The 24,524-nt window shown below is 41.1% G+C and overlaps 1 long non-coding RNA gene across 1 annotated transcript; it reads right to left on the bottom strand.

Moving 5' to 3' along the window:
• Positions 1 to 20,013: 20,013 nt before the first annotated feature.
• Positions 20,014 to 23,906, bottom strand: LOC134467720 (uncharacterized). The gene is made up of 7 exons (XR_010038643.1): positions 23,505 to 23,906; positions 22,147 to 22,216; positions 21,846 to 21,950; positions 21,318 to 21,396; positions 21,104 to 21,213; positions 20,776 to 20,880; positions 20,014 to 20,182 (listed from the first exon to the last, which is right to left on the bottom strand). It is a non-coding gene; the product is annotated as an uncharacterized LOC134467720 (long non-coding RNA).
• Between the last annotated feature and the right edge of the window lie 618 nt (positions 23,907 to 24,524).

Genomic DNA, 24,524 nt, shown 5'->3' with positions numbered 1-24,524 from the left:
CCACATAAACATCCTACATCAATTGTGACAAAATATGACCAGCTGCCCAGAGCATGTTCTCATATCGGTGAACTTACAAACAAAAGCAGGTAATTAATGAATCAGTATGAGGATCATCATGTTGTCTCCACGGACGGTAACCAAAACCAAAAACACCTCGTTGCAGGTTGCACCATGCACAAGTAGGCTAAATTGACAAGGCACGTCAGACTAAAGACCGCTGTTCCAGTCGTCCTCACAGCCACCCAAGGTATGCCTATTCAAAAACAACCATTTTTACTATGTTGTAGCCACGATGTTAAGTAAAGGGTTTTTATTTCAACTCCTCCACTTTTGTGATTTATTGGAACTCGTGCATATGTGCATGTAACCTATTAAACTTTCTGAACTGATGCCCGACATACAAAACCACCACCTACTGAGGTAGGCTACAGGTTGTCCTATCTGTTTTTGTAAGGCAGAAAATATTTCCTGAATGTCATTACAGCTAAACGTAAAAGGTAGGCCTACATATCAGAGCATGTCTTTGGCATTTCGCTTCTGGTCTCTATTACACCCCATCAGCTGCGCGTTTAAGTCCTGGCTTGGCATTGCATGCCCATGTCCAATTAATTCCCATATCTGCGACAGAATATAAAGTCTCCGTTTTTTCATGACGATCGATTTCCTTGTTCATTCTTCAGCATGCATGTAGCCTAAGTGTAATATGCTGACGGACAGCTGAGATCCACATATTTCCAATTATTTTAATGTCACGTTGCTGTACAGAGAAGCGGAGAAATACTTTAAAAAGTCAGCAAATAGGCCTACTATGTGTTTGTTTAACTGTCAGTTTTTAATTTCCGGAATTGTCTAGGCAACACACCAAACTCCATTTTTAACAAAACGTTTAATCATGTTTATTATTTCAATCAACCTGTTGCGCACCAAAACGCTCAGCTGAGTTCCCGCCAAAGGGACACATCGCGTTTCCATCTCATTATCTCACCTCCAATACTTGCCTTGTGCTTGTGAAAAGGAGCGGAGGTTAGATTTTGAAACGCTTTTGCAAGAGGACTTTTGGCACATGGTTTTAAATTCAAAGTTAAAGTTCAGTGTTGGATCTCAATGGACTGCCGAGGTTTTCACATGGTTGATCTGAAAATCCATGCTCCATAGTTTCTTTGTAGCCACAACTGATGGACTTGGCGGAGACTCATCCCCCCATTTAGCATATATCACGCCTATGTTGGGCTACGCGCTGTTTTTCTGAGTTAAGCGCAAGGGGTGTGGCGACGTTCCAGAGGGGAGAATACGCGCAAGATAAGACCGCGTAAATGTGCGTGCGTAAAACCGACTTAAGTGGAGACGGGAATTCTCCCGTCTCCACTTAAGTCGGTTTTATGCACACACTTTTTACACGCGTATTCTCCCCTCTGAAATATAACCATACTCCCATACCTGCCGACCATTACGCATTTTGTGTAGCAGATACGGATTTTGACATCAAACTACGGCGCTGTCACTTCAAAATACGCGAAAAACCAATAGCAAAGTGTGTTCATGGGCCCTTATAAATTGCTCTGTAGACTTGCAACCAGACAGAGCCGTAGACATGCAATTGTCTCGCGCTGGCCTTTCCATTGGCCAGCAACGTGTGGGGGGAATATTGACCAATCAGAGCGCTAGAACTAGTTTGGATGTCTTCATTTGTTATGCTGCGCTCCTCTCGAGTCGAGGCATCAGCTGCCGACAGAAAGTTTGCTTCGAAATCTAATCACACAAGCAGAGAGACTGGTTAATGTACTCCTATAATCTCTGAAACAAGTGTCCTCCTCCTGTCGTCATGTATTATTGGTACTGTCGCTGTAGTTTTACAAGTGAGCACCGTCAAAATCACCGTTTCAAAGGTAAATGGACTTTGAGAAAGGTAGCCTGTATGGGAATAGTGAATTGCGTCCAGTTGCTAAATCCTTATGAAAATAAATAAAGGCCGAGGTCTGTCGTAATGATTCACCCAATGTTTCGCCGTATTTGACGGCAATATGTTGTTGCTTGTTTTGATATTGGACCGACACGAGATTACTTCCGAATGATAAAATGTGTCAATGACCGCGCGATAAATTAGCAGATTAGCAGCAAACTAAATTCGGTTTCCCTTAGCGCCGGATCATTTTAACTCGGGAAAATAAAGCGATAGTTCTAACGGTTGTGCTCGGAGTAGGTCTACATCCGTAACCTACCATGACACCGTATAGGAATACTGTTCCCCCCTGAGTCATGGCCCATTCTGTGAACAGGTGTAACAGGTCGTGCGTCATACCAAATATGCATCACTCCACGACTACTATGCGTAATCACGTATGGCAATCTATTAATACAATCAATTCTCCTATCATCATATATGTGCCGAACAGTGAACAATAGCCAACTCATGACGGCAGATGAGGGTAGATAGGCCTACTATTATGCAGAGAAGTGGAAAAAAAGAAGCGATGCCCCTCAAAAGTTACCGTGGAAGTTCCAAGAGCATTGGCCATTAGCCCCCGTCCCTCAGTAGAGCCACTACATGACGCATTTTGTACTGAATGAATGCTGAAAGTGTGATTTTGATGTTAGCCCCCAACGTAATAATATTAACCTGATATTATCCTATCTTAGATAACACTTGTCTTTATCTTTTTCTCTACTGCTGATGCTTCTTCACAGTAGGTGACAACATCACCATTTATTAATATTGGAATAGAAGAATCATTACAATTCAACTTTTTGTTCATAAAAATCACTGAAATGCCTCGCTATTTTATAATCAAATTATACATTTTCCTACATGTACCTTCTACAGCCAAAAATAATCAGCAAATGCTTCAATTCCAGCTCCTTAACACCCCCCAAGTGACCAAATGCTCTGTTTGGCTGGTACATAGGATAACTTAATAGCCACTTAGGCCTACTAGCCAGACTGGTGGTATGTTTGACTAGTAAGATTAACAGCACACTATATCATAGCATTTTATTGGTGTTATGGTGTGAAACAAAAAAAAAATCTTTCATGAAAGTTTAATAAATTATGGTAGTTCAAAGTACTGTAAAAAGCAAGATAAACTACCGTATATTACCAAATAAACGCCCTTGGGCAAATAACCGCCCATGTCCTAATAGCCGCCCAGGGTCTGACCCCATTTTGTGAATTAACCGCCTCTTCCGAATAACCGCCTATGTCCAAATAGCCGCCCACCGGCTGTTATTTGGATAATTTAGATTAACATAATATTGATTTCATTAAGCCCAATTTATAAGCTACTAGGAAAAGCAAAGGTGCAGTAATTCTGGTAATTACGGTAACAGCACACACGTGGAGTCCAGAGAGTTACATGACAATCAAAGGCTTAATGAAATCTGTGCCATGATGGCTTATGTTACGCGGGGATTCTGGGTAATCAACATATTGCAATGGGTCACCGAATATATAACACTCACTAACCATTGTAACCAAATAATGGCCTGGTGCAGGCTGGTGCAAAAATAAATAAGAGCCTTGTGCAAATAACCGCCTGCTTCTTTTAAACGCCCGGTCTCCAAATCGATTTTGTGAAATAAACGCCCGGGCTACTATTTGGTAATATACGGTATTTGCCAGATACACGGGATGTTAGGCGAAAATGCATTAAAATGCAGGAAATTGCATCTAAGAAAAGCATTTTTTTCTGGAGGAGGACCCCCTACCTGAATGAAGTGTCTCATATCTTCCCTGTTGACATTTGGCAACCCTAGGTGTAGGGCAGACTACGCAAAACAAAGTAGCCTCTCAGATGGGCCCGCCGGCGACCCCGTTTGTTTGCCATGCCAAGTTGTTGCGCCGTGAATTGCCGCGCCGCGATAAGTTGCTACTCAATTTTGTTTTTAAAGGTTGGCAGGTATGCACCCCTCGCGCTTAACTCAGAAAAACAGCGCGTAGCCCAACATGGGCGTGATATATGCTAAATGGGGGGATGAGTCTTCCCCGACTTCATCAGTTGTGGTTTCAAAGAAACCACGGAGCATGGATTTTCAGATCAACCATGTGAAAACCTCGGCAGTCCATTGAGATCCAAAACTGAACTTTAACTTTAAATTTAGAACCACGCGCCAAAAGTCCTCATGGAAAAGCATCTCAAAATCTAACCTCAGCTCATTTTCACAAACACAAGGCGAGTAGTGGAGGTGAGATAATGAGATGGAAACGCAATGTGTACCTTTGGCGGGAACTCAGCTGAGCGTTTTGGTGCGCAACAGGTTGATTGAAATAATAAACATGATGAAACGTTTGGTTAAAAAAATGAGTTTGGTGTGTTGCCTAGACAAGTCCGGAAATTAAAAACTGATTTAAAAGGCTGATCATTGCCTCTTAATTTCCACAGTAACAGCCACATTGTATTTGCTGACTTTTAAAAGCGCTTCTCCGCTTCTCTGTACAGTAACGTGACATTAATATCATTGGAAATATGTGGATCTCAGCTGTCCGTCAGCATATGACACTTACATGCATGCTGAAGAACGAACAAGGAAATCGATCGTCATGAAAAAACGGAGACTTTATATTCTGTCGCAGACATGGGAATTAAGCCAGGATTTAAACACGCAGCTGATGCTAAAGACATGCTGATATGTAGGCCTATCCTTTAACATTTAGCTGTGATAAGATTCAGGAAATATTTTGTGTAAAAAAACAGATAGGACAACCTGTAGCCTACCTCAGTAGGTCGTGGCTTTGTATGTCGGGCATCAGTTCAGAAAGTTTAATAGGCTTCATCACATATGCACGAGTTCCAATAAATCGCAAAAGGTTAGGGGCCTCATTTATAAAACTTTGCGGAAGAAATGCGCCAAAACATGGCACACGCAAGAAACTCAGGATGTGCGTGCGCAAGAAAATATTCAGATTTATAAAACATGGCGCACGCACATTCCACGTCGATTTCCCTTTATAAATCCCAACTGACTCTGAAGTTGTGGCATACTGTATGTGCGCACCTGTGGACACACCCATAATTATCTATGAATATTCAGTGAAACGCCCAAAATGAATATTTATATCTGTGGACGGCGTGCGGAAAGCAGACGAGATAGCCTATTTACCACATGTGGAGCAAACCGTTTTATTAGATAGGCCTAGAGAACGTTGGGCAATGTGGAGCAGTTAAGTTTGGGAAGTGTACAAAAAACAAAATCCCTCGAATTGCAGCATGTGGACGGTTATGTTCGCAAAAGTCACGCTATACCAGAAATAAAAATAAATAAAATAAGGATGGCATGGACATGAACCTGCCAAGTCATGGACATGTAGTACTAATTGAGTTGTGAACAAGGGGAAAAATAGCTGCGTCAAGGGAACATCTCACATGGCATGTCCCCATGTGAAATTCACTGGTAGAAAATCTATTCGCCGTCTCATGGCACCTCATATGCACCGGGTTTACCGTTGGTCACTGCGCGCAGCTGTCTGCTTTCAGTTCAAAGCAACGCTCCAACTGTCGATCGACACATCCACAGACAGCATGACATCTATGGGCATTTTTTAGTCTGTATTTATTTAATGTGTGTATTATAAACGTGCATTATCAGTCTATAAAGCCAGCAGTCTTAGAAATGCACACCTCTGCTCATTTGCTGACGAACCGCATGAAAAAGAAATGGCATGCAACAACAGAAACGAAGCTGTCCATCAGTATGGCACTTGGCTGTATGCTTGTCTGTATGCCGAATGGCTGAGAAAATCAACCATTATATTTCTATTAGTAGGCCCGCAACTGCACGTGGGACTCGAGCAGATGATTCTGCAACTGGCTTAAATGTTGGCGTAATTCCTTGCAGAGTCGGAACGCACACACGATTATAGCCTACAGATATACTGGAAAGGTCCGTGAGTGATTAGGGTATTTCCAAATGTAATGTACCCTAAATATAATTTGAAGCGTCACTTACTTCCTTACAAAACATGCATGTGACTATGGATAGGCCAGGTAGGCCTACTATTTATTTTCCGCCATTACCAAACAAATAAAAATCACGTTTTTCGTTGCGAAATGGATTAATGTTAAAGTGGCTATTGTGACACGTGACCTCCGTTTTTTCCCCTACCAATTTCGGGTCGTTCTTCCAGCTACTACCCGAGGTCGCGCTTTCCGCGTTTGGTCTTTTGTTTAGGGCGTAAGCTTACGCATGGGTAAAACTTTGCGTGGAGCTGCGCATGTTTACCACCAAGTTCTTTTTCTATAAATACCAAACTTTGCGGTGAACTTGGCGTGCGCAGTCTTTTGTGCGTACGCACCCGTTATAAATGAGGCCCCAGGAGTTGCAATAAAAAACCCTTTACTTAACGTGGCCACAACATAGTAAAAAAATGGTGAAGGTTCTTTTCAATAGACATACTTTGGGTGTCTGTTTGGATGACTGGAACGTCAGTCTTTAGTCTGATGTGTTTTGTCAATTTGCGCATGGTGCAACGAGGTGTTTTTGGTATTGGTTACCGTCCGTGGGCACAAGATGATGATCTGTAGGCCCCGTTACGTATTGACAATTAAGGATCAAGGACAGTAGGTCACCGACTACGCCAGCCCCTAGGGGGCACTGTTTGACAAAAGACACACCAGGTTCGTTTGAGCTTGTGGCTGGGCAAGAAACACTCAAGGTTGGAATAACTTTCAATTTATTCACTTTAAACAATGATAAAAAACTTTTCATATTTACAGCAAGAAGCAGTGGGCGCTCCACTAGCCAACAATGCACAATTATCACTCACAAGGTTCCATTAATCCAATGTCCAACATATCCACATTACACTCCAAGCAACAGGTGAAACCACAACATTCAAGCAATCATACCATACACATCACCTCCGGAGGTCAGAAGGCAAGGAAGCACAGGAACCCGCGTGCCTGGTGGAATGATTCCCCAGGTGAAAAGAACCTGTAGCTAGGAGATGTAGCACAAGTAATGGAGACCAACAGCAGAACCTCAGGATCAAAATGCCACTCCGTTGCTACCAGGACGCTGGTGGATTCCGGTGCTCCCTGTACAGGCCCCGGGCCGTGGCTGCACTGAGGCTTTTATACATCAACCCATCAGGGTTCCAGTTCAGTGATTGGTTGGCTGGAACGAGGGAGAGAGAAAGAGTAATCAGTGGCTATGCAACATGGAGCGAGGGCAAAGGAGGGAAATAATGGCCCAATTAGTCAACCATTGCATGCAAGTGAAACTCATTATGCTTCCACACCAACCTACTATTATTAGTACTACAAATCTGTTTCAACTCTTAAAAAAAACACTGCAACTCTACACTTATTTTGAGGACTATACAAAAGACACAAATGTTTCAAACTTGTGATTAGGTCACCACACACCAAAAGTTAAACTGACCCCTCATTACAGATCCTCAAACTGATTAATTAATTAATTGCTTTTGTTTGGAAGTTCTTCTATATGAGAACATGCTCTGGGCAGCTGGTCATATTTTGTCACAGTTAATATGTGGAACAGTGAATGAATTTCGATTTGGACCCACGCTGACGGTAAGGAACATCAGCGAAGCATAGGCCTACCGCAGGGCCGTCGTTAGGCCTATTTTAGGGGGGCTTTACTGCCCTACAAAGCAAAAAGGCAGTAACTGCGCTGTGGTGGAAAATGAGTAACTATGACTTTAATGACATATATATCAAAGTTTAAATTTAAATAAAATGATTCATCTGCATAAAAGGTGGCAATATAAAGTAACTAAACTGCTGCATGTAAATAATCTCCCCAAAATGACATAGACTGGATTGCAGTATCATTTAAAAGTCATTTTATTCAGTTTGGAGCTCTGCGCAGTTACTGCCTTTTTGCTTTGTGGGGCAGTTTAGCCCCCTCCCCTACATTAGTATGAGCCCCCCTTTAACCCTCTATACCCCATAGCTGCCGCGAACGGCCATGCTGTAACTCCCCATAGCGGCCGTGGACGGCCGCTCTTACATCATTGATAAATACAAGCCGACCGTCAACTTCTAAAGCTAAAATACAATAAATACAACAAATTTAGACCCTTTTCTGTCTTTTTTCATGAACAAAAGCATATGTTTGTATTTGATTATTTTTAGATATTTTTGAATTATTACGAGATGTGCCAGTTGACGCTGCATTGCTGCGAACAGCTGTTCAGTTTAAAATAGATGTGGACCGACGGCGTTTTCCTTCAATGAACACAAGCAATCAGACAATCTCTACAGCTTAAATACAACTAATAACATCTCAGACCCCATTTGGTGTTTTTCCCATTATCGATTTGTCTATATTTAATTACTTTTAGAAATAATTGTATCACGAGATGTAAGCTACCAGTCTGCGCTCGGCAGCTGGTTCAGCTGATATGAATACAGCCGCATTTCAATAGCCTACAGTTTATCCCTCGATCTGGCCATGGCAGTTGTATAATAGTTGGACTTGTGATACTTAAATCCTTCATACAACTATAGCCCAGCATACAAATAAATTGACTGTTCAAGCTTTGAAACGCACGACGCAAATATTTGTGTTCATGATGTGTGACCGCGGTAGCCAAGCTACAAGTAGCCTACTACCTAGAGGTAGCCTACCGCAATTTCGGCAGAAGTTTCTGCTCATCTGCTGAACAACACTCATGTTAGTGTATTCACTACAACATCAAAGCACTTTATAGATAATTGCTGCTGTTTCCACGCTGCACATAAGATCCAAAATATTATTACAGGCTCCGAAATTACCCCAGGGAAACCGTGACGCAAGCTACAGTGCAAGGTGTCAACAGCGCAGAGTAGGGATTTCAATTTGACATGCACCAAGTCATCGCAAGTGCTGGAAGATGATCTTCCCATGTTGGGCTGTGATTAGACCGCTTTGAGTGATACATGCCACGTTCAGAATAAAATAATACCATGTGAATTTTTGACACAGATGTCAAGTTGATAACTCAGTTCGGCGCTAAGTTCCACTGACACCTCAGACACTGACGTTTCCAGCTTCAACAAATCGCTATACAGAGATAGGATGTCTTACCTTTCGTGCAGATAGTTTGGAGAAGTTTACATCAGTCAGTCTTTCTTGTCCTGTCTTATATCCATACAATACTTTGGTGTAGAGTCAGTGTTTAGTCCAAGCAAGGGTTATTAGCTAGCTCAGTGTAGTTATCATTCCTGGCTAATCCATAGCTCACCAACTACAAATGTAAACAAAACGTGAATGAATGCACGTCATCTGTTTCATCAGGGGGTGTTCCCATTTGTTTGACCTCTGACCTTTTGTGATTAGACAGACAGACAGACAGACAGACAGACAGACAGACAGACAGACAGACAGACAGATAGATAGATAGATAGATAGATAGATAGATAGATAGACAGACAGACAGACAGACAGACAGACAGACAGACAGACAGACAGACAGACAGACAGACAGATAGATAGATAGATAGATACTGTAGACTCATTTTTTGTGTTGGCTAATGTAGCCTATTCAGTAACTCTGTTTACCAGGCCTATTTGAACATATTAGGCCTAAGTGCACATAGGGCCTATATTATTATTAGGCCTATTATGATTATTATTATGGTTTTCTAATGTTTTATAACTCCTTTTTGGCCTTTTACAGTGTTACAAGTCATAGGCCTAAATGAAATTGAGAAAATTCCACATATCTGCCACCTTTTGGGAACTATTTTCAAATGAATATAGACTCAATTCTCAAATGTGTGACAGTTTTTTTTTTCTTCAATGTAATAGTTTAAGTCCAATTCACAACCTGGCCAAATTAAAACACATTTGGCAGTCATATGCAGTATAATTACATCCTTTTTAATGGGGCTAAATTTCTATTTAAGTCAAAAGGAGTGGAGGATATTAAATCACTTACCACATTTTTTACCATTTCAGCCGCATGAATGGCAGTCTATGGAAATTCTGAAAGCTTAGTTGTCAATGAATTATATATCACCATAAAGAGTGTTTTCAAACCTTTAATATGAATGCAAATTGCAATTGTCACTTTTCAGTACTTTTTAAGTTATTATTCATTATTTAAAACATCACTGAAATTGCCCTTTTTTCCCCGGAACTCTCAGGAAACAGGGGCATTGTTGTAATATTCTATTGGGGTATAGAGGGTTAAACGATTTTGCAAAAAAAAAACAAAAAATTTTTTTTTTTTTTTTACATTTTTCCAAAAACAAATGCAGTAAAACACTGAATACGAACCACCAAGAAGTCAAGTTAATCTGAATACAAGTTCATGGTTGCTTATTTATTGTTTAATGCCACTTATATCCTACTGCACAGCAATAAAAGCAGGGTGCACAGCAATATGTTATGCGGGGGTGGGGACTGGTAGAGGATTATGCTTTGTGACTAACACCTCGAGAAAAGTGTAATTACTTACACGGATGAAATCTTCAGACCCAAAGTACCAATTTTCACTCACAATACCCGTGTAATAAATCAATTTGACATTGTCTTGAAATTATAGTTGAGCTTTAATATTTGTCTTAACAGTTTGAAAACACACATGAACTGATCAAAATAGCTACTAATGGAGTAAAAATGACCAAATATCTGCCGGGGATGCATAGTTTTCCAAGTAAGGAACTTGTTTGAATGAATCTCTTCCTGACCACTGCTTCTCCTGGAGACGCGCAGTTAATAACTCCTAAAGTTCCTAGTCCTTGTGTAAATTATGCTCTCAGCATTTTTATCTGATCATTTTAACTTCCGTACGTAATATTCATCAGTTGAAACATTTTGAAATGTTTTGTTTAGCTTACATATAAGGAATGTTCATTAAAATGTGAATTTAAAAAAAATCACTGTAACTAGTGTTTAAAAATCGGTATGGTGCTCTTAAAATAATTGTTCAAGAAGACGCTTTTGCACACCTCTGTAGGTGGGCAGGTGCGTAGGATATTATCCCAGTGGGGTTGTCATTCAAGTGTAAAGAAATCCTGCATACTGTCCATTCCACCAACAAACTTTAATACAACATGAAGAAGGTCGGATGACCGAAACAATGTATTAAAGTTTGTTGGTGGAATGGACAGTGTGCGGGATTTCTTTGCTCTTAAAATAATGAATTCATAGACAAAACCTTAGCAGGTGAGCTGAAAAAAATGTCGGCGCGTGCTGCGCGCACATTTTCTTCCTCTGGGGCTAAGCCCCCCATGTCTCTCAAACCTAGTGACGGGCCTGGCCTACCGTGTAACATGCTCAAAATGCCAAGCGAGCATCAAATGCAATATTACATTTTACCTCATAGTGGCGCTTGACCTTACTACAGCCCTTCGATGCGCGTAAAGGAAAAGGTGCGTAAGTGGACGGGAGAATACGCTCAGGATTGATTTACATGGGAAACACCCTGATTTTGGCCTGGCCCCACCCAAAGTGCGCAACTGGTCATATCCCGCATAAGCCCCGCTTAATCACAGACTTGAGTCAGCTTGGAAGCGCTGTTGCACGCTTTTTTTTTACTTACACGGGTGGGCGAATTCCGCCCTTAGTTCTCAATGTAACTGATGTGGGAACCGGCACTGGCACTGTCTTCATTTAGACTGCTTTTTATTAAGTACCTCAGGACTTTTTTTTATTTTGCAGACAATTTAAGAAAGTAGTAATGTCATGTTTAAATATACTATAAATGTTTTGTAATACAGATAAACTTAACACCCTGAAAAGACTCACCCAGGCAGAGCTGAAGAAAAGAGTTCAAAACATAGTGGAGGGTGTTGCAAGAAAAGGCGGCTCAGTATCCCTGAATGATGTGTATGTAGAGGTGTACATTACAGAGGGCGGAACAGGAGATATTAATGACCAACATGAAGTCAGACAGCTCGAGGTTACTCATCAGGCAGAAAGAAACCAAGACCCAATTCAGTGTGCTGATATATTCAAATGTCTCCCTGGACAAGAAAAGGGAATCACATCTGTCTTAACCAAGGGAATTGCAGGGATTGGGAAGACTGTCTCAGTGCATAAATTCATTCTGGACTGGGCAGATGAAAAGACAAACAATGACATTGCAGTCATCGTTTCACTTCCCTTCAGAGACCTGAATCAGAAGAAGGGACCCCACACCCTGAAAGATCTTCTTTGTATCTACTCACCTCAGCTGAAAAGTGTGAAAAATCTGGAAGAAATTGCAAACCGAATGCTCATCATCATGGATGGACTGGATGAATGTCAACATGTTTTAGACTTTCAGAAAGCTCCGTGGTGGTCAGATGTCTTGTCGGCAACCTCAATTGATGTGTTGCTGACCAACCTGATCAGGAGAAATTTGCTTTCCTCAGCTTTGATTTGGATAACCTCTCGACCAGCAGCAGCCAGTCAGATTCCCTCTGAGTGTGTTGACAGGGTAACCGAAGTTCGTGGCTTTGGTGACAGGCAGAAGGAAGAGTACTTCAGAAAGAGAATCAGAGATGAAGACTTAGCGAATAGGATAGTGGCACACATAAAAACCACAAGAACTATTTTCATTATGTGCCACATTCCAATTTTTTGTTGGATTGCAGCAACTGTTTTTGAGAACACATTTGAAGACACAATGCCTGATGACATACCACAGACCCTCACTGAAATGTACACACACTTCGTGGCCATTCAGACATGTGTGAAGAATGAAAAGTACTATGGAAAGGATCGCAAACTCTCAAAAGAAATGTGCTGTGAAGATAAATACATTCTTCTGAAACTTGGAGAACTGGCATTTAAACAGCTGGCGAAGAGCAAACTGCTCTTCTACAAAGATGACCTGAAAGAGTGTGGCATTGACATCAACAATCCTGAAGAGTACTCTTCAATGTGCACAGAAATTTTCAGAGAGGAGAAGGGACTGTACAGTGTAAGAACATTCTGCTTTGTTCATTTGAGTATCCAGGAGTTCTTGGCAGCAGTTTATGCACATGCTGCATGCGTACAGAAGAACATGGATGTTCTCGCTCTGCACACTCGAAGACAGGATGAGGGCCAGGTGAAGTTGTCAGACGTTCACAAGAGGGCTGTGGAAATAGCTTTGCAGAGTGCAAATGGCCACTTCGATCTCTTCCTGCGGTTCCTACTTGGCCTTTCCTGTGATACCAAACAGACCTTCCTTCCAGAAAAAGAAGCAAAGAAAAAAAAAGGACGTTTGAAAAAAATATGGGATTTTCTTTTGAAACCCAGTGCTTCACACACAGCCAATTCTGATTCAATTCGATCTGAATTCAATCAGAGTGTAGATGAAACAGCGATGATCATTAAGGATAAAATCATGAAAATCCAAGCACCAGAGAGAGTGATTAATCTGTTACATTGTCTGAGCGAACTGAAAGATAACTCCTTAGTTACTGGAATCATGAAAGACGTCATAGCGGGGAAACTCTCTCAAACACACATGGAACCAGACAAGTGCTCAGCGCTTGCCTATGCGGTGCTAATGTCCAGTGAAGTGCTGGAGGTGTTTGATCTGAAGACATTCAAAACATCAGCAGCTGGTCGACAACGTCTACTGTGTGTGTTAAAATCCTGCAAGCATGGAAGGTAAGCCACCTTACATTATGTAGCACTTAGTGACGTAGAAGTGAAGAAATCACATTTTATGTGACAGTGACCTTAAAATTATTCAACCTTGCAAGATGTATAATGTTGTGTCTGACACAGCAATGACTGATAGTGAAGTAAAAGACTTCTCTGTAAGTAATGTTAGAAAATGAACCCAAACAAATATATGAGAGAGTATTGCAAGACTTAAATAACATGATGGGGGTGTGTTACCCACCAAGTTGTGTTAAAATATTTTACATGAAACATTTTTCACTTTACTTTATTTTTTCAGGACATTGCACATTAATAAACACGTAAATGTTCCAGATTATAGCCCAATAAACCAGCCGAAATGTGAGATGGGATGTGTAATTTAGTCTGACCCCGATGAATAGTACATCCGAAGATTGTTGATGAGAACAACCCATTGTCTTTCAACCCGTGCCTGCTGTGCCTACAGGCCAACACTCTGACCAATCAGCGCCATCTTTCGCGTTGATGTGCTTTCCCAGCATGGAGGTAGTATAAGAACTGGAGAGAGTGAGTGCGTTGCAATATGCGACCTTGCATCCTCCACTTGCCTCCTCCATTTGCTTCTCTCCTCGTACCAAGAAGTAATATGTCATGATGACATCACTGACAACAGCATTATATTTCAATATCTTGCAAAAGCTCAATTGTAGAGTCTTTTTCTCATTTGCAATTGGGATGGTGAATGAAAAACTGTCCCTCAAAAGTTGTTGTGGCTAGGCTGACAGCTGGGAAACTTTATCATTTTCTCCACGGAGGAGGGGCCAGGAGACGGGACAAGGAGACAAGCGCAAATGGAGGAGGCAAGGTCGCATGTTGCAACGCACTCAGTGAATAAGTCCCACCTCCAGTCATTTCAGTGGGAAATGCTAGGCTAGTGAATTCAGACAAAATTGAACGAATTTTGAACGAGTCGTTTCCGCCGCCAGTTTACTCAGCCAATTATGTGCCACGTTAATGACTGACTTACGATTGACCAGAAAGAAATATGGAAGACGGGTATTGGATGCATGGAGGTGCCCAACCACACACCTGTATAGGTATGTGTGCCCAATAGTAAACTCGCGCACCCACCAATCGCGTCCACCCTCTTTGAGCGAAGTGGCGGCAGAATTGCAACGAGGAATTGCCTTGCTAATCGGCGAAGCTAATCAGCCAAATCCTGACACCGTTTCCCAGTGTTGCGAGCTTCGTCGTCACTCTCTTAAAACCCCGCCCGCTTTGATTCAAAACAAATCTCTGCGTTGTCATTGGTTTGCCAGATTCAGGGCAATGTGTTCAAAATGTTCGACTGTCCGAGGCCGCCGTCCAGCGGGTGGCGCTGGTTTACTAGGCTAGCTCAATGGCTAATTTCCATCTGGTGTAATAGTCCAATTCAAATATTAGAGTGTTCAACAGAGTGAACTGTTTCTAACATTATAGATTCCTACTAATGACCCCACACATAATTTGATGAACCTGATTAACATTTCTCCCAAATGACCTGTGACTAACATGTTGTCTTCTGACGTGGGTGATGTCACTCGTCAGCTGGGGGCAACGTCACCTCTCACAGGGCTCATGATTCGCCATATACACACAGTTGAAGATGATATTATTAGCTCCCCTCCTGAAATTAGACATCTCTCTTGATTGCTTATTGAGAATGACCATTATTAAGACATTTATGTTATTCTGGAAAAAGATACACAATGGAGATAGTGTCCAATAAGTTGAATTTGGATTTTTCCATTATTACAACAAGTTTAAACAAAAAAGGGGAAAAATGGCAAGAACAAAATTATTAGCCCCCTGATTATTAATAGTCAATACGGTGCCATTTATTAACCAAACGGACACCAGGCTCTTTGATTACATGTCCTACCAGAGATTTTGACCCATTTCTCCATTACAAATCATTTAGCTGGTCCAAATTGCATGGATGTTGAGGATGGACATTCATTTTAAGCACTCCTCAAAGACTATCTAAATGATTGAGGCCTGAACCACTCCATGACCATGGTTTTAGTATCCTTGAAGAACTTTTGAACTATTATTTGGACGGAAGTTTTGGGTTATTATATTGTTACTGTTTCTAACATTATAGATTCCTACTAATGACCCCACACATAATTTGATGAACCTGATTAACATTTCTCCCAAATGACCTGTGACTAACATGTTGTCTTCTGACGTGGGTGATGTCACTCGTCAGCTGGGGGCAACGTCACCTCTCACAGGGCTCATGATTCGCCATATACACACAGTTGAGGACAATATTATTAGCCCCCCTCCAAATTAGACGTCTCTCTTGATTGCTTATTGAGAATGACCATTATTAAGACATTTATGTTATTCTGGAAAAAGATACACAATGGAGATAGTGTCCAATAAGTTGAATTTGGATTTTTCCATTATTACAACAAGTTTAAACAAAAAAGGGGAAAAATGGCAAGGAAAAAATGATTAGCCCCCTGATTATTAATAGTCAATACGGTGCCATTTATTAACCAAACGGACACAAGGCTCTTTGATTACTTGTTAACTGGGTTGGCACATGTCCTACCAGAGATTTTGACCCATTTCTACATTACAAATCATTTAGATGGTCCAAATTGCATGGATGTTGAGGATGGACATTCATTTTAAGCACTCCTCAAAGACTATCTAAATGATTGAGGCCTGAACCACTCCATGACCATGGTTTTAGTATCCTTGAAGAACTTTTGAACTATTATTTGGACGGAAGTTTTGGGTTATTATATTGTTACTGTTTCTAACATTATAGATTCCTACTAATGACCCCACACATAATTTGATGAACCTGATTAACATTTCTCCCAAATGACCTGTGACTAACATGTTGTCTTCTGACGTGGGTGATGTCACTCGTCAGCTGGGGGCAACGTCACCTCTCACAGGGCTCATGATTCGCCATATACACACAGTTGAAGATGATATTATTAGCTCCCCTCCTGAAATTAGACATCTCTCTTGATTGCTTATTGAGAATGACCATTATTAAGACATTTATGTTATTCTGGAAAAAGAAACACAATGGAGATAGTGTCCATTAAGTTGAATTTGGATTTTTCCATTGTTACAACAAGTTAAAACAAAAAAGGGGAAAAATGGCAAGAACAAAATTATTAGCCCCCTGATTATTAATAGTCAATACGGTGCCATTTATTAACCAAACGGACACCAGGCTCTTTGATTACATGTCCTACCAGAGATTTTGACCCATTTCTCCATTACAAATCATTTAGCTGGTCCAAATTGCATGGATGTTGAGGATGGACATTCATTTTAAGCACTCCTCAAAGACTATCTAAAGGATTGAGGCCTGAACCACTCAATGACCATGGTTTTAGTATCCTTGAAGAATTTTTTAACTATTATTTGGATGAAAGTTTTGGGTTATTGTCTTATTGAAATATCCAGTGAAGATGTTCACTTAACCTATGGCACTGATTCTTGAGAAAGTGGCTAAAACAGGTTGTAATGTTGACAGAAAAAACAAAGTGAATTACAAAATTATATGGTATATCCTTGTAGACTAAGGTCTTGGCTTTTCAGAAATGCACAAGGCCAATCTCCCCATTTTGTATTTTTTTCAGAAATCAGGCTTTTCTCCGACCATAGCTTGTTTTTTGTCAACACCGTCAGACACAATTAAAAGTTATTAAAATTGTATTGATTTGGTTGCATATGTATCTGGAGTTTATAAGTGATTATGTGTATTTTTTGGTTCACACATATGCCTTTAAATGTTGAAAATTCACTTTTGTTCTATTTTAATACTGTTTCATGTGTTCTAGTTTTAAAATATGTACCGTCAAACGATGCTTACTTAACGCCTAAATACAACAAACAATTTTTTGTCATTTCACAAATATTCGTTTAGGCTTAAATTGGCTATTACTTTGATATTTCAACAACTCCTATAGTGCAACGGCTAACCAAAACAATCGTTCAGTTTGTGATACAAGCATGAAAATTGATACACATGTAGCCAAAGGCATTCTAAAAAGAACTGGATATGGAGCCATCGTGAATTTTCAACATGGTGGCCATATCAGCCATTTTTCAAAATGGCCGCCAGCAACAACAATTTTCTTACGAGTAATGGATATAATATGACATTTTAGACATATTTACCATTCATACTACTTGGTAAATGTCTTATGGATAATTTAAAAGTTGTCATGAATATTCAAGATGGCCGCCATTTTCAAGAAAAAGGCCATTACCGTTACGGAGCTGAAAACAGCGTGAAATTTAGAACGTTGCTTCCTTACGACTCAGTACTGTACTGTACTATACTCTACTCTACTATACTGTACTGTAATGTGAAATACCGTACTGTACTGTACTGTACTGTACTGTACTATACTGTATGCTACTGTACTGTACTGTACTATACTCTATTATACTGTACTGTACTGTAATGTGAAATACTGTACTGTACTGTACTGTATGCCACTGTACTGTACTGCACTGTACTGTACTGTATGCTACTGTACTGTACTGTACTGTACTGCACCGTACTGTATGCTACTGTACTGTACTATACTCTACTGTACTTTTCTATACTGCACCGTACTGTATGCTACTGTACTGTACTGTACTTTTCTATACTGCACCGTACTGTATGCTACTGTACTGTACTGTACTTTTCTATACTGCACCGTACTGTATGCTACTGTACTGTACTGTACTATACTCTACTTTACTTTTCTATACTGCACCGTACTGTATGCTACTGTACTGTACTGTACTTTTCTATACTGCACCGTACTGTATGCTACTGTACTGCACTGCACTGTACTGTTCTGTAGTGTACTGTACAGTACAATTATAGAACTGAAACATGTAGAGCATTCTGAGGTCATGTACAATAGAAAGCAAAAAAGTGTAGTGGGAATGAGTTATGTTACTGTTGCCACTCAAAATCTTGAAGGTTATGTCATGTGGCATTCATGTCAGTTCATGTTAAGTCATGTGACATTTTGTTTGGGGGGTATGGTAGACTATCCTTCCTCCCAGACTATTTGTGTGCCTTGCATATCAAGAAAATGAATACCTGTCACAGCACGAAAAGGGGGATTTGTGACAATAAACTCGTCCCTAATCGTCCACGGACTTGCCTAACTTTCGTCTGATTTTGAGCGCTTGAGAGAATCAAAACTAACAATTTTGATGACACCTAAATCGCCCGGAAGCGAATCGCGAGCCGCGATAGGTCTCACAGCAGGGTGTTAATGGCCCAACGATTACCACATGAAAGGCAATGACAGCCAGCCCGGAACGCGGACTAGCCTTGCTCTTATTGGACGAAAAAGACACGTGACTCAAAGTAAAAGAGCTGCGCTATTGGTTAGCAGCTACGACCTTCTATTGGTCACGTTGGATTAATTTATGCAGACCGTATACAGTAGGTCCGTATAATTATGCAAAAATTATTATTAATAATATGCCTAGGTTGATTTTACTTTGTATAGTCACATCATTATAGGCTGCACTGTGATGGGGCTTTAGCATGCATGATGTGAATTTATTGATAAAATGAAAATGAATGAAATGAAAATGATTTTTTTAAAATAGGCTTTTAATATCACACCAAACAATGTACACACACTTTGACAAGAACCATGCAACTACACACATACCCTGCAAACAATATACTAGGCCTATATATGCAGTGATGTACACAGCACTCAGGTCACAAATGTACAACTAGGAAACATTCATTGCCGACAAGTTAAGTTTGGGCAGGCTGTCATCATGCTTTAGCGTACGTATCGCACGCTAGTGCATGGTGCGACGCATTTTGAATTCAAAGCGTGCTCCTCAACGCAACGGTAAAGCGCTTTCATGCACTTTTGACTAATGCGAGGTTTGCGCAGTTTTCCCGCCGTGTCGGCGATTTTGTTTTGTCACAGCGCATGTCTGTTACTAAACGCAAATATGTTTTGCTGTGCCCTAACCAAAACCACCCCTAAACCTAACCTGTCAGTGAAGTAATGTTTCTGCTGCTTTACTTTTGCCAAGAACAGCGAGATTAGGCGAATTTCTACCTAAATTGTGCCTAAACCAAAACCATCCCTAAACCTAACCTGTCACAGGGCGTTGTGGAGCACGACTTAACTTGAAAATGCGTATTGGACCCACGCGATAGTGAGTTCAAATCAGCGTGTCATAGATACGCTTAGCCTATGCATGATGTTTGGGAAGGGCACAATTCATAAAACTCAGAAACATACAATGCTTTTTCAAAAAAGGGTTCTATGTTCCCCGCTGCATCCAAGTAGACTGCTGCCACATTGCTAAGAGCAGGTTGTTGTTACATCTCTGACAGGTTAGGTTTAAGGATAGTTTTAGTCAGGGCACATACAAAAATGGATTTTAGTAAAAGTTGTCAATTCATAGTAAATATGTGGTAAATATGAAAGTAAGAGGAAAAAATACTACAGGTACTGCCTTTTAATACAGACTATACAGGTATGTACAACATTATAAACATTGCTGTTGATTTCATGTTCTTCAGACGCCAATCATGCCAGCAGGGTCTACTGAAGGTCTCTGGTCACTGCGTCCTCGTCATACTGCAACAGGCACTCAGTCTCACTTCTGGGAGCTGTAGAAACAACAAATAAATTAATACTTCATGCACCTCATATTGACATAGCAAATATATCAATAAGCAAGTCATATTGAGCCCAACAGGGATAATCTCCTATTTCAGTCTTCTATGGTCTCATGCACTATGTCTCCCTGCCAGGATATGTAGGATGTAAGAAAATAAATCAAAACATAGCAATGCACAGCATTGAGAACTTATCTATAAAGTAGCACAAGTCATATTGCCAATGTAGGCCAGGGGTGGGGAACCTATGTCTTGAGGGCCGTTTGCGACCCTTGAGGCCGTTTTATCTGGTCCCCGATATAATTTTAATGTTATTCAGCTTCACATAAAATATGACATTTTGTAAAGGAACCTTAGAAAATACATTTGCAATACAATTAAGTTATATTCAGGGAAGCTGAAGAAGGTGGTGTTTGTTTAAATGTGGCTGCCTTCAATATAGGTCTAAAGTGAAGGGGAAAATCCTGGTTTGTGTTCATAGTACGGCCCTTGGAGAACTTTTACGGCCCCTCGGGTGAATTTGAATTGGCCCTTCGAATGAGAAAGGTTCCCCACCACTGACGTAGGCTATAGGTTAAGCTTACCCTCTTTCACTCTTCTGTGGTGAGACTGTGCCCATTTTGGGTTGACCTCCACACGCGTCTGTAGCACAGCACACAGGATTGCAGGACACAGCATCCTGCAGGACACTACAAAAAAAAACAAAAAAAAAACAAGGGGAATGAATAAATTACCTGACCAGTTATTAAACAAATGAAAATTGATGTGCCAGAGCTGTGGTAAAAGTAACCTTGGGTCCAAATCATCTAGGCCTAGGGTGTGTGTGTGTGTGTGTGTGTGTGGTAAATCCAGTGTTCACATTATTCAGATATGAGAATTAATTCATTCATTTTAACTGACATTAGTACATACCCATATCAGTGCCATTTCACCCTGCCAAGACACTGGACCTGGGTCTATTGGAGCTCTCTGCTCAGGGTGTCCTCGTTATACTGCAGCAGGCACTGTTGTTTCTATAGTTCCTAGAAGCGAGACAAATAAATAAATACTTTGCCAAGCACCTCATATTGACATAGCAAATATGTCAATAAGCAAGACCTATTGAGCCCAACAGGGATAATCTTACACTATATCAGTTGTCTGTGGTCTCTTGTAAGATTGGCCCATCACCATTCTGCAGGACACTACCGTCTCCCTGCCAGGATCTGTAGGATGTAAGAAAATAAATCAAAACATAGCAATGCACAGCATTGAGAACTTATCTATAAAGTAGCACAAGTCATATTGACAATGTAGGCAAGGGGTGGGGAACCTATGTCTCTAGGGCCGTTTGCGACCCTTGAGGCAGTTTTATCTGGCCCCCCGATATAATTTTAATGCTATTCAGCTTCACATGAAATATGACATATTTTGTAAAGGAATCTTAGAAAATACATTTGCAATACAATTAAGTTATATTCAGGGAACCTGAAGAAGGTGGCGTTTGTTTAAATGTGGCTGCCTTCAATATAGGCCTAAAGTGAAAGGGAAAATCCTGGTTTGTGTTCATAGTACGGCCCTTGGAGGACTTTTACGGCCCCTCGGATGAATTTGAAGCGGCCCTTCGAATGACAAACGTTCCCCGACCCTGACGTAGGCTATAGGTTAAGCTTACCCTCTTTCACTCTTCTGTGGTGAGACTGTGCCCATTTTGGGTTGACCTCCACACGCGTCTGTAGCACAGCACACAGGATTGCAGGACACAGCATCCTGCAGGACACTTCAAAAAACAAGGGGAACGAATAAATGACCTGCCCAGTTCTATAAAAAAGAATACCCTGAAAAAGAACACCCTGTTGTTTCTACAGCTCCTAGAAGCGAGACAAATATATTAAATATTTTGCCATGCACCTCATATTGACATAGCAAATGTATCAATGAGCAAGTCATATTGGTCACAAAGAAGTTAATCTTACATTCTTTCAGTCTTCTATGGCGAGTTAGGCCTTCAGGTGACTCGTCTTCGCCATATTATGAGACAGCAGCCTGTGAAAACATGGTAAATAGAATAACCCATTAACCTTGGGTCCTAATATAATACATGTACATAAACTAGCCTACATTATTTAGACAAGGTCAGTAGACCTCCACGTGAAACAATAAGAAAAAGTGACCATACATAATTTCAATTTCTTGAAGAGGCCATCTACACTTATTTGTGCAACAAGTGCTGTTTTGAGGACCCATACTTTTAAAGGACAGGTTGCCTACTGTTGCAAATGGCAGGGTATTTCACATTGATTTCGGGGTGGCGTGCTCAACTTGACCACTCTGGTCGACATTGAGCTCGCGCTGATACATTGGGCTCGCGTTACTGAGAGCTGCCGCCAGAACTACTCACGGTTAGCTTTCATAATATAGAACGCAACAAGGAAGAATCGGTCGGTTTGGTGAAAGGGCAAGGTGTTTCAAGGGATGTTAGCTACTCGATACATAGTAGTGACGCTACGACCAAGCTACTAGAGAATGTTAGCTACTGCCCAGCACTGAAAACCAACATACCCAGACGGCACACCAGTCTTTCCAACGTCGCCTAGATGCATTTTTGCCGCTGTAAAATACATTGGCAAGGCGTCTAAGCGTTAGTTCATCAGCGAAATGCCGGGCAGACGTGAAAAATGAGCAGTGCCCAGCATCTAGTTGATGAGCTAACGCAATAGCATGCTAACGGTAGCCTTTGTCTATCTTTAGGCACGGTGGGGGATGGAGACTCCCAACTGAGATCGCTCCCGGACGTGCGGTCCCAGGTGTTTCTATCACTCCCGGACGTGTAGTCCCACCCGATTATATTTCACGTATTATCATATACTGCCACACACAAGCAATTTAGGGTTAGGTTTAGGGTTAGGGTTAGAAACAAAAAACTAACATCAACAACATAACTAGCTCCGCCATATGGCGGTGGTACCGATAGTCTGGCTAGTGGGAGCGAGATGAAAGGGGAGCGTCCTGGGTTGGGAGCGTCAATCAGGGAATCCTTTAGGCAGGGGAAAGGCAACTGAGAACTAGCAATGTCAAACAATTTACCATCAACAAGTATAGTTAACATATTCACTGTTTCACCACAGCATTTTGTCATTACGATGCTCGCAAGTCATCAGACTTTACTAGCGTACAGCAGCAACTAGTGTAGTCACATTGAGGGGACTTGAGCTACCAGCTATGTAAAGCGGCTGTGCCATAACTTAGCAATGGCGGATCTGTGTTCAGAGGAGCTATTCAATCGCTCTTGAGTACTGAAACTTTAAACCACAGTTGAGTAAAATATACTTACATGTATATGAATCCCATTTTCCGTTGGTATGTGAGGAACTTTCCCCCCATATCGCCAAGAAACTTGTAAACCACACAGACAACGCGTGGTTCTGTTCAATCAGGAAGGTGCTGTTGACCGCGGGTGATGGCTTCTTTGTGGCTTGTGTGTGGAATTCGCATTGTGCCAATTCGTTTTACTGCCACCTAAAGGCTTGGTGTAGAACTAATTTAACCAGAGACGGTCTATTTTCAACTAACTTTCAACAATCCTTGCTTTAGTTCAGAATACCATTTAAAAACCAGAGTGGCCAAGCACATTGATGTTTTTCCTCAAAAGCAGCTGAGGAACCTTTTTAATTCGAAGGGTCACTTCAAAATGTATGTCCAAGAAAGATCATTCAGATGATTCTATTTTGATAGCCTATTCTGTAGGTTCATTTAGATGTTTATAGCACAGATCGAATTGTTTGATCAACTTAATTTCTGAGCTTATAGTATCATAATAAAATGTACTGGCAGCAAAGCTGTGGCTAGTAGAAATGTTTAATGCAGGGGTGGGGAACCTTTTTCATTCGAGGGGCCACTTCAAAAATTCCTACCATGGTCATAAAATCCTCCGGGGGCCGTACTATGAACACAAATCAGGATTTCCCCATAAAATTTAGGCCTATATAGACACCTTTAGGCCTATATAGACATATAGACATCTTTAAAGGTAGACACCTTTAAAACAGTCCCCACCCGGTCCCCTGAATATAGGCTAACTTAATTGCATTGGAAATTTAATTTCTAAGATTCCTGTGAAGTTGCAAAACATTATAATGATATCAGGGGCCGGATAAAACGGCCTCAAGGGCCCTCGAGACATAGGTTCCCTACCCCTGGTTTAATGGTTAGTGATTCTGAAAAACACCACTGGGCAGCGTGAAAAAACATAGCCTACACACACACAGACACACATTTTAGTAAAAGGCCAAAAAATGCCCTAGGGCCCCCAACAATCCCGTTGCCTAGGGACCCCAAAATCCTAGAAACAGGC

This window comes from Engraulis encrasicolus, chromosome 17 (assembly GCF_034702125.1).
Source record: "Engraulis encrasicolus isolate BLACKSEA-1 chromosome 17, IST_EnEncr_1.0, whole genome shotgun sequence".
Taxonomy (NCBI): domain Eukaryota; kingdom Metazoa; phylum Chordata; class Actinopteri; order Clupeiformes; family Engraulidae; genus Engraulis; species Engraulis encrasicolus.
Note: the sequence above shows the minus strand (reverse complement) of the source record. Positions and strands in the feature narration are given on the sequence as shown.